This window comes from Amblyomma mixtum, chromosome 7 (genome assembly GCF_055824585.1).
Source record: "Amblyomma mixtum isolate Tamu chromosome 7, ASM5582458v1, whole genome shotgun sequence".
Taxonomy (NCBI): domain Eukaryota; kingdom Metazoa; phylum Arthropoda; class Arachnida; order Ixodida; family Ixodidae; genus Amblyomma; species Amblyomma mixtum.
In genome coordinates, this window is record NC_143018.1 from 124020551 (window position 1) to 124031008 (window position 10458).

General features: G+C 46.3%; 1 pseudogene; it reads left to right on the plus strand.

Moving 5' to 3' along the window:
• Positions 1 to 3172: 3172 nt before the first annotated feature.
• LOC149337388 (uncharacterized) lies at positions 3173 to 4560 on the plus strand (annotated as a pseudogene).
• Positions 4561 to 10458: the final 5898 nt, after the last annotated feature.

Genomic DNA, 10458 nt, shown 5'->3' on the forward strand with positions numbered 1-10458 from the left:
GCCCTGAAGAAGCAGCGGACCCGGTATTGAACTAGGGCATAGTGCATGCCCGACCTTCAAGCATGGCCTCGCAACCGCCCGCCAAGCGATTCAAGTGTCAGCATTGGAACAAAGATGAGGTAATGGACTTGGTACATAGTAAAAACTAAAAATCTATGCCATTATTCAGCAAGTTCAATTCGTCTGTGACAAGGAAAAAACGAGATCAGGCCTGTGCAGAAGTCGTCATAAAACTAAATCCACACGACACTAGGAGGAAAGAAGTGATACAAATAAAAAAAGCAATGGCGAAACTTAAAGCAGCAGCTGAAGGCGGCCATTCAGCGCGTACGCCAGCACGAAAGACAAACCGGTAAGTGATTTACTAACCCTTCTCTTTGTAGTAAAACTTTCGCTGTGGCACTGATCATTACGGTTCAGTTTGTATAACTGAAACGTCTTACGAGTCTTGGCGATGTTTATAATTTTTCTGAAGGGCTCTAGTTTGAGGCAGCCTGCATTCAGGCCGAGGCTAGCATACGGGCACGCGGCTTTCAAATGATCTGTTGAGCAGAACGGTTTCGCACGATGCTATATTTGTCGTGGTGCTTGGAACACGCTGTTTCGTTCTATCTGATCCTCTCAAGGGCAATCACGAAAGGAAGATAAAAAAATGGCACCACCATGGCAATCTCAAGTTCGATTCCCTAAACTCCGAGGAGGCATGTTCTGCAGTTAGCGGTAATTAATTAGATATCATCATCATGTAGAAGTGGAATTATGTTGTGCTGTTATAATAAAACTATAGGAGTGGGAATATATTGTGAAAAAACGCAAGAATAGCAACAGCAATAAATAATTCTGGCTAGTTGCTTGATCGTGAACAACACATCAGGTTGAATAAGGAATATAGAAAACTAAAGCGTAACATATTAAACGACGGCCGCCCCAATCGGGAAAAGAAAATTAAATAACAAAGAATTATCGGACAGTATGTTTAATACAAGTTCAAAGTGGGAGGGAATACTCGTGATTGAGACAAAGGGGGGACAAGGACGGTGAATTGCGAAAAATCATACATGGCCTTCTTAGTGGAAATACCTCCCAGCATCCTCATTCAACAAAGGGAGGCAATAAAAGAGGAAAATTAGAACCACCAGTTATTCGAATTAACTGAAAAGGAGATAAACGGCGAACGATAGTAACAGAACTTTTGAGTTGAGTTTTCCAGCCGGAGACAGCAAGAGAGTCAAGAACTGAATGGGTAACCAGGCACCACAAAGCAAGACAAGAAAAGAAAAAGAATGGAGAGAATAGCACAAGCGAAGACTCAACATAAAGAAATGTGTACCACTAACACAGCAAAATGTACCATTGTACGTCAAGAAAAGAAAATGTCATGTGAGTCAAGACAACTAGCAAAATATAATAAACGCCTCTGAACCTGCCCGGCCCGGCCCCTAGGCGGTGGCTTCGCTGATGGTGCACCCTCTTTTCTTTTCATTTTTCGTGTGCCGCAAAACGGTGCGGGCAGGGCTACGTTTTTGTTATTTATTTTTCTTCAAGCCCACTCTAGACCAACGTTACTAGACTAGGAACCTAGTCTAGTAACGTTGCTCTAAACTTTGTCGCGGAGTGAACTTGTGCAGGCCTACTCCATGCGACCGCAGCCGACTGGAATATGGCCCGCTCCTATCAGTCGAGCGTGATACTACGGACACCACCGTCCAGAGGAGCGCGAGAAATTGACGCTGTCTAAGAAAGCTCAGAGAGGTTGCATCATGCACGTGTGACAGCTATGAACAACAGTGGCCGCAGCGGTGGCTCAGTGCTTGTGGCGCTCGCCTGCCGGCCCGAAAACGCCGGTTCGGTCCCGGCCTCGGCGGTCGAATTTCGATGGAGGCGTACCCCAGGTGGTCGTACTTTCCGGAGCTCTTCACTAAGGCATCCCGCATAACCTGAGTCGCTTTGGGACGTTAAACCCCCGTACACCAAACCGGTTTAGGAACAGCAGCTCGACGAAGGTGGGAAACGCCACATTCTTCCTGTTCAATTTCTGGTCATGGATTTCGGCAAGTACAATTTATGTTCGGGCATGCAGCGTCCAGTGCGGCATTTACTTTTTTATTTGTTCAGTAGAATTTTACAGCGTCCAACAATATAGTCTGACAATTAGGCACCTATCACTACCATTTATTGTAACTAGCTGCGAGTAATACCCCTGCTACACGGCAAATTTAATGTCATTCCCATCGAATGTCATTCGTTCGACCTAATGTCATTAGATTTTGCACGCTGCTACACGCCCAAAACTTATGTCAATTTCAATTGATGGCAGTTGTGATGGACAAACACTGGCGCCGAGAAAATATTTCAGTATATGTTTCATTATGTTGTGAAAGTTCAGTAACAAACAGGTTTAATATCCTTATTTCGCCGCCGCCGCGGTGGCACAGTGGTTATGGTGCTCGGCTGCTGACCCAAAAGACGCGGGTTCGATGCCGGCCGCGGCGGCTAGAATTTCTTTGGAGGAGAAATTTTAGAGGCCCGTGTACTGTGCGATGTCAGTGCACGTTAAAGAACCCCAGGTGGTCGAAATTTCCGGTGCTGTGCACTGCGGCGTCTCTTATAGCCTCAGTCGCTTTGGGACGATAAACCCCATAAACCAAACCAACCAACCAACCTTCCTTCGCTTTTCAATGCCTTTTTATGCACATTTGCACTTGCACTGACTTGTCAATCACGGCTAACCATAACGCGTTTCATCCAAGCCAAAACAAGGCCAGCACTCGGAGATGCAAATGGCGGACCACATGATGAACAGCGCACCTGCAGAGGAAGTTAACTTGTGACGGCAAAAGCAGATGGTTATTGCTGCTCTTCTGTGCTTGCGAACACAGCGCCGCGCCAGGCTAGCGTAGCTAAGGTCGGCCATACGCTCCCAAGAGGCTCCTACAAGCGACTTCGAGCAGAAACTCCGTGCACACGCCTCCGCGATTTGTGCTGCGACTGGCGCAAGCTTTCCAGTTGTGCATAGAGAGCGATGGGCCTTGCAGCGCAACTAAAGGTGGTTTGAGGAGACGTTACCGAGCCTGGGCGAATTTCATTTTCGTCAGCGCTCCGCGTCACCCGTGCCACATTCCGCTATGTTGTCGACGCGCTGCGGTGTGTGTTTGAACGTACGACCACGAACATGCGCGGGGCCATTGCGGTGGAAAAACGAGTGGCGATTGGCCTTTACCGGCTACGGTCGAGCGCCGAGGAGCAAACAATCGCTTATCTGTTCGGTGTGGGGCGTTACACTGTGAACATCATTAGCAAGCAGTTTTTTGCTGCAGTTATTGAAATATTAGAGGCACGGTGGATCCGCACGGTCAGTGATGAAGAAATGGCAGATCATATCTGCGAGTTTTACGCCATAAGCGGCTTCCCGCAGGCACTCGGTGCCTTGGATGGATGCCGCACCCCGATCTCGCCGCCACAATAACACGCTGCTGACTATTACAACTATAAAGATGGTAAGTGTCTTCCGGCTGTTGTTAATTTCAAAATTCATCTAAGCGGGAAACATCCAGCCCGCTGCTGTGGCTCAGTAGTTATGGCGCTCGGCTGCTGACCAGAAGACTCGCATTCGATCCCGGCCGCTGTGGTCGAGTATCTATGGAGGCGAAATCCTAGAGGCCTATGTACTGTGCGATTTTAGTGCACGTTAAAGAACCCCAGGTGGTCGAAATTTCCGGAGTCCTTCAATACGGCGTCTCTCGTAGCCCGAGTCACTTTGGGACGTTAAACCCTCATATACCATGAACAGTTTTCCTGAGCCCTGCTGACATCCTGATTTTTCAATTTGCAATGTAAAAAGTTTTCCAGCGCTCAAATAGACATGTAGAGATCACCTTGTTTCATTGAAGTGTAAATAACTTTGGGTATTGCCGCTGTCTAAGCATTGAAAAAATTACCGTTGGATAGTGCTTCAATTTTTCTTTGACATGCAGGCACAGCATCATACTCGCGGCCATCGTAGACCATCGATACCTCTTCAGGTATATAAACTTCGGGAGCCCGGGAAGATATCACGACGCCTTTGTGTATGGCTGCTCAGAACTGTGCAGACACATCGGGAGCGACAGCTTCCAGTCACCGGTGGCGGTGATCGAGGGAACAAAAGTGCCGCCGGTGGTTCTTTGTGACCAAGCATTCCCATTTTCGGCAAACTTGTTGAAGCCATATGCAAACTCCTCGGGGTCCCATCAAGCGGCGTTCAACTACAACCTATCAAAAACAAGGAGGATTGTGGAGAACGCATTCGGCCGACTGAAAGCCTGCTTGAGATATACAATGAAGCGCATGGAATGCAAACTGCTAACAGCGAAGCGGGCAGTCAGAGCCGCATGTGTTCTCCGCAACGTTTGCGAGGCTCTGAATGACCCCGTGGAGCAGCAGTGGGTGCAAGATGCACATCAGGTTAATGCGCTGTACGCACAGCCTGTGCATGGCACTCATGCAGCCAGTGGCCACGTACATGAAATAAGGGCAGCTTTTGCCGCCTATTTCACAAAGGGGAGCCAGCATGCTCAGTGAGGGTTGCACAAGCAGCAGAGGTGAAATGTGTGCGGTGTGGTGTGTGTGCAAGAATACTGTGTACACTAATTAATAAGGAACTCTCCAGTTGTCACTGTTGCTACCTTGGACGATGAACAGCTGGACGCCCCCACTCCAGCTGTATTCTGCTTCATGTCGTGCGCGTGTTGGTCCTGCGTCCTACCAGACCTTCACATGCGTACAACCTATATATATGCATTATGTTAACATATAGATAGATTTATTGCCCAGTGTACCCCTCCCCCTGTCCTTTCTACTATCCCCTTACCTCTCTCCTTTCACTTCTACACACTGCCTGCTATCCTTTACTTCCTCTGCCCCAGCTCAGGTGCTTCCAGCAGCGATAGCAAATGCCGGGTCTAGCAAAAATCTTTTCTCTTCCATATACAATGTTCAATAAAACCACTACTACTACTACTTTTGACTGTATGTATGAAACCATCATGCAACATGAAAATAAACAAGGCACTGCACAGTTTGTTTTTTATATAGTTCGGCAAGCACAGAAATGAGGCGTTCCTCCCTTTCAGCAGCTCTGTCCTCTCTTGCGTTGGCTGCTTCTTGAACCTTAGTTTCTCGCTGTCTGAGCTCAAACTCTTTCTGTTTGGATGTCTCGTATGCTATGCGCAACTTTCTTTGCTATTCAATTAGTTGGCCAAGAAAAATATCTTGAGGCCTTCTTGGCCGTGCATTTCCAGGCCGATGGCAACGTAGAGAGCGACTGCCCTGGGCACTCGGAGCGGGTGGCCGTGACGAGGAACTCGCCGTGTCAATTTCAGGAACAAGGCTCCCAGAGCCAGACAGCTGCAGCTGTGATGGTCTGCTCGACTCCGGCTCGTCTTCCAAGGCTTCTTGGCGGCCGTGCACCATACTATGAAAAAGCTTGAACAATAACACAAGCATCATACATCAGTATGCGCAATATAGAGTAGTATGTGCGAGCCGAGACGCACGATACTAAGTGTGGATGGCACACTTGTACTGTACACATCATGTAAAAGACAGCATAACCGCTACAGTATGAGGCCAGTCTTGATTACCAGGCATATATCTAGTAACTTGTATAACATACTGTGATGAACCATGTATAATGATGCAACACATGTACAATGAAAGCAGACTGTACTGATGTTTATTGATCATGGAGTGTAATTAATTGTTTCGTCTGTATTAAGTGATTTTAACTTAATGTGTGGCATCCTGAAATAAAAAGACAAGCAAAGAAAAGCACAGCTTCATAAGTATGTTCATCCAGGGAACAGATATATATCATTAAGCGTAGAAAGTTGGGCTAGTTGGTTGGTAGTACTATTGTGATACATTCCAGCGGCTAAAAAGACAGGGACGAAGGTAGACGAGACAGGACGAACGCCGGACTTCAACTGAGGTTTATTTCACAAACAGCGATAATATACAAAAGGGGGAGCAAGGAAAAGTAATCCGTGACAAGATTAACCCATAACCAAACAAAATGCAGAAGGCAACGAAAAAAAAAATGCAGAAGGCTCCTATGCCATGCCACTCATGTTTTCCACATCGGCGCACCTACTATTTATCGCCTACCTGGCTGAATCCACCCGTTTGCCTTCAGGTAATCTATTTCTCTTTTGTGTAGCGACACAGAAGGGCTGCTGACGCAGTTTTCTTTATCATTAAAAATACTGAACGCTTCAAAAATTTCTCGGCTCTTTTGAGTTTTAAATCTGCGCATCACACTTGTCCTTTCTAGAAACGCCTTGCATGCTGGCTTGTGTGAGCAACGGCGAATGTGGTCAGCTAGGTGACCTCCGCCAGATAACGAATGAGCTGTCCGGCGATGCTCTAGCAAGCGTTCGTTGAGACAGCGTCCCGTCTGTCCGATATACCGTCTGCCACAGGCGAGGGGGATGCTGTATACAACACCAACTTCACATTGAACAAGAGGTTTGATGTGCTTTATTTTGCACATAGGCCTCTTTTTGGCGTCATTCACCAGGCGGCACATGCGTCCCAGCTTTTCCGGGGCCGAAAATACTACACGCACGCCACACTTGTCGCCGGCCTTCTTGAGGCGGTGTGAGACCTGATGCCAGTAGGGCACCACGACAGGTCGTTGTTTGGTACGTGCATTTTCCCTTGGCTTGCACCGCCCACCAGATTTCACCTCGCGAATCTGGGTTTCCACCACAGATGCCACAATTTCTCCTGGATACCCAGCCTTATCCAATCGCCTTAGTTGGGCATGGACGCTGTCACGCACTTGATGTTCGCACGACTTGGCAAGAGCAGACCGGACGCAATTTTTTGCTATAGCTCTTTTCACGAGCTTGGAATGGACCGAATCATAGTTCAGAATTTGTTTCTTCGACCGCGGCTTATACTGCCAGCACACACGCGTTTCTTCAAAAATAAGGCACACATCAAGGAACTGGATGCGACTTTCCTGCGGTAATTCGTGAGTGAACTTCATTCCGAATGCATTACTAGCAAATATTTCCAGAATGTTGTTCACATCGATACCTCTATCCTGAGCATCAATCACATTTACTACCACCAGGTAGTCGTCAACATACCTAAACATTTTCTGCACGTTGGCGTTGTAAAGGGACGCCTGAATACGCTTGTCAATACTAGATAAAAATATATCACTTAAAAGTGGTGCTAGGCAGGAGCTTATGCACACCCCTTCTTTTTGGATGAAATGGCGCTCATTAAAGGTGACAAAGGTAGATGACAAGTAAAACTTTAAAAGCTCTAAAAAGTTGTCGGTGGATAACCCTGTCCTGTTCTGAAAGGCCACAGGCGCAGTGTCTTCAATAAAATTCCTGTCAGAAATCTGGCCAATGGTGGCTGAAGTGGAAACCACCATCTTGGTGGATTATGGTGATGGCAAATGCTGGATGCTGGCATAATGGCAAACCATTATGCCAGCATAATGGCAAGCCACTATGCCGGCATAACGGCAAGCCACTATGGCAGCATAATGGCAAGCCACTATGCCGGCATAACGGCATGCCACTATGGCGGCATAATGGCAAGCCACTATGCTAGCATAATACCAAGCTGGTTGCCGCCATAATGGTAAACCACTATGCTAGTATAATGGCAAGCTGCATATTGGAATAGTGACGGATTGGCCAGCGCACTTCAGTCATTGGATGTGATTGTTTCTGAGGTGACATGAAGGCACAATACAGGAAGTACACCAGTATGCAGGTCCAAGGCTCACAACAAGTTTATTTTAAATTAATGCAATATAATCCACCCAAGCGCTATCATACGGATGTGGTGGAAGGCAGCACAGCTTCGACATCTGCAGGTGAGGATTCTGTTTTCGCCGCTTTGCCCCACTTTCGCTGCCGACCAGCTTCAGTGAAGAAGCTCAGAAGATATTTCCGCACTGCCCCAACCCTGGTATGAACAGATGGCTCCGCGGCAGGATGCAGCTCAATGTATTTCTGCAAACAATCTGAAAGAGCAATGCAGATAACACAAATTAGGTCTCAACTTCATCTTCTTCAGAAAATGTGGCCTATGAACTGATCAGCAAACACAGCAAAATTACAGTAAAGGGCACCAAAACTTACAGTGCTCAGCACAAATAAATGTGTCATCATATGATAATGCGATTGGAGTGAAATACAGTAAAACTCGTTCATTCGAAATCAAACAGGACCTGGAAAATGTCCGAACTAAGCGAAATTCGAATTATGGCATGGGCGCTAGAATGAGCAGTCATTACACACCGCAGAGCGGGCGGAACCCAAAGCAGTCACATCCAAACTTGTTATAGCAAGCTAGGCACTACTGCACATAAGTGGCAGGCGATTCTGAGAATTAAAGACTAGAGAGCTACAAAGGGAAGAGGTGTAAGGTACTGACTTATATTGACAGCCAATGTCAGCCAATGTCAGCTAGTCAGCCCTGCGGGTTGGGAACGGGGGGTGAACCTAAATTTGGAGTCAACTTAGAAATATACATATGTTAGGATGGACTAGAAAAGGAAAGAATAATAGTGCCCACAGTAGGACTTCAACTTCATAAGTGTGCTTTCTTGCAACTGCCTCAGAGATAGAGATTTCTGGGTGTACCTGGAGTCACCAAAGAACAATCAATCGCTTTTCTCCATACAGTACTTTATAACAATGATACAGAGGTTTTCATACCTCTGACAAATGACATGCACATTGCGAGGGCAATGAGGCAGTCTGCCAGTGTATATTGTCAATGCTAACAGGTGATGGCAAAGTCTGTATAAAACACAAATGACAGAAACAAATAGACATCGATTGAGAAGACGAAGCACAAAGTGAGAGTGAAAAAATGCTATCTGTTCCGACGTGTACGCATCTTTCCATGGAAGCAGTTCACCGGCAGTTATATCCATGGCGACACGGAATAATGTGAGGAAACATAGTACAGAAGTCCTGCCAAGATCATTGGGGCATACCTAACACTAGGATGTTCACCCATCTTCCATACTCCAAATCCTCGTCTACCTTATCAGTCTTTTCTACACATGCTACATTCAGGGACACCAAATTAGAGATCACCAGAACAAGAAAGAGGGAACAGAAGGCAATATTGATCCTGAAAACATGTTCCAATTGAGTAACACAGCCATGAAAAACCAGCAATGCAGCCAGTGAAAAGCTGTGCTTCCGTAATGATCAAGGTCCAAGCAGGAAACTTGACCTCAGTCGCTTCCTCACAACTTTCCCCTTCATAACAAGTGGGCTATGGACTCTGCATAGTTGCCTTAACCAAGTCAGGAGGTCACCATCTAGTGTTTCTGCAAGTCTTTCTTGCGCTCATGGAAAATTTTCTACACAATGCAAGTTAGCATGCGGCTGGAGATGACAAAATCTTAATTAAAGACACAAATTACATGTGCAAACGTTAACAATCCTCGTTATGTGCCTGCAACATGCAGATTTGACCTTTCTGCTGGACCAATCACAGCAACTGTGTAAGAAATATAACAATGCTGTCACGTGCATCCACAGAACGAGAGAAATATGAGACACAAGCACTGGCTGTCAGCTGAAATTTTATTGATGGAAGGCAGACACCTTTTAACAGCGAGGAACAGATGGGAAAAGGATGGGAGCAATACAATTGGGGTTGATAACAACAGCATTGACGAACGTAAGCGCACGCAAGCAACATAAGAAGATCAATACATAACAAAACACAGAAAAAAACTCAGTTGTTGGCCACTTCTAAAAGGTCAACTTCTGCGGCAAAGAGCGATAAAGACGGTGCTAATGCACCTATCACCCTACACGGTACGCTTCCAAGCTGACATGCCATCTTGTCGGCACTCTGACTGAGAATCTTGATCTCTCCCAACCAAACCATGCATCCTTTGCACTTTCTAATGTGCGCAACCAAATCTGCGTACTTGCCCCTTTAAATCACTTCAGTTCCAAAAAACATGGATGTCAGATAAAACACGACACTCAGTTCATCAAGTGTTCCTCATCAGTGGTCTATGCTATTCCCTTGACATGTGGAAAACTTCATGTCAGCCAAACTGGCCGGTGCATTGATGAACATTTGAGGGAGCGTGCCCAGAATTGAAGTGATTTAAAGGACAAGTGCGCGCATTTGGTTGCGCACGTTAAAAAGTGCAAAGGGTGCATGGCTCAGCTGGGAGAAACCAAGAATCTCTATAAAAGTGCCGACGGCATGTCAGTTTGGAAGCATACCATATAAAAAAATATGGCAGTAGGTACACTGGCACCAGTCTTTACCGTTCTTTGCCGCAGAAGTCAACTTTTGAGAAGTGGCCAACAATTGAATTTTCATTTTTGTCGGTGTTTTGGTATGTATTGATTTTCATGTTGCTTGCTTGCGCATTCATCGATGCTGTTATCATCCCCAGTTGTATGCCCC